Raw genomic sequence first — 1,320 nt, 5'->3', positions numbered from 1 at the left:
TGAGTGTGCGCCACTCTGGCTGCCCACAGCCCTGCTGGGGAGGGTTATCCTGGAGCCGTGGCCCGAGCAGGGCCTGGGCCGGGCCATCTGGGCCCCACTCGGGCCCCGCAGCCACCTGTCCCAGCGCCGGAAATGAGAGAGAGCTTGGGGGGGAGTTTGTCTATTTTTAAGTGTGGATCACAGAGGCGGTCACAACTTTAAGTGGCTTAAAGAATTGTCCATATTCAAACTGGCCAGCTGATAGGTTCTATCAGGTCCTAGAGGAAGCTGTAAGCCCCTTCTGGGACTATGCTTGCTAACCTATGACAGAGCCCTTCCTTGGCCTTTGCCTTCAGCAAGGCCCCAATTTAGGCAAAGCCTCAATTCCCTAAGAAAGCAGCTCAGATTTCCACTGCCTGCCCCGAAAGAGGCCAGAGGACAGACAAGCTCAACAAGGTGCTAATGCAATACAGCTTAGCTACAGCTTTCTGCCCTTGTAGCTCTGGAGCCTTGGAGGGGAGGGCTGCCTGCCTCCGGGTGACTTTCAGCCACTCTCCTGCTAACAGCACCGGGCACCCCAAGGCTCTTTGGTCTCTGCCCAGGCAAGAGCACAGAGAAGTCTTCCTCTGCCTTTGTAGACGCCTGAGATGAGCAAGAACCAGCCGTGTGCAGAAAGAGGCCATCAGCACTGCACAGCAGGTCCTCTCAGCCAGAAATGGCACAAAATTCAAACACTAATACTATGCTTAGGCTTTGTGTTGTGTTTTGTTTGGAGTTGTTTCCCCCACAGGAAAACCTGTGGCATTTGCCATGTTGCACACCTGCCTTGGAGTGGTCCGCTCTCGGTGCTGCCTACATCCCTCTCAGAACTGTGCCTTTGCCTCTCTCTTTCCTCTCTTACGATGTGTCTTTTCAAGGGGTTGATGGCTAACAGCCTTTCTCTTTTCTCACCTTGTGCTCAAGAGCTGGGAGAGAAGCTGACCCTCCTCCCCCGACCCAGCTTGAGCCTAAAAGGCTTCTTGTCTTGGGCTGATTCTATGGTGATACTTTACTCCCTCACTGCCTGCTTTATGCCCAGAGAACAGCTGCTGTAGCTTTCAGACGGACCCGGTGTGGTGGGGGGAGCCTCGGGCTCCTGCGTGGGCTCTGTTCCATCTCTCTCTCTCCGGGTGCTCCGCACCGGGACGCTGCATTGTTCCTTTTGGTGGATTGCTTTGGTTTTTTGCTCGTGTGAAGCAAAAAAGATTTTTTCCCCTCCCTTCCCCTACCCTGGAGGCTGTACCGGGAATCCTCTCGGTGTTTGTTCGGATTTTTTCCGTGAAAGTTTTGGCTTGGCTTGTT

Source organism: Corvus brachyrhynchos, unplaced genomic scaffold (genome assembly GCF_000691975.1).
Source record: "Corvus brachyrhynchos isolate BGI_N302 unplaced genomic scaffold, ASM69197v1 scaffold216, whole genome shotgun sequence".
Lineage (NCBI taxonomy): Eukaryota > Metazoa > Chordata > Aves > Passeriformes > Corvidae > Corvus > Corvus brachyrhynchos.
Note: the sequence above shows the minus strand (reverse complement) of the source record.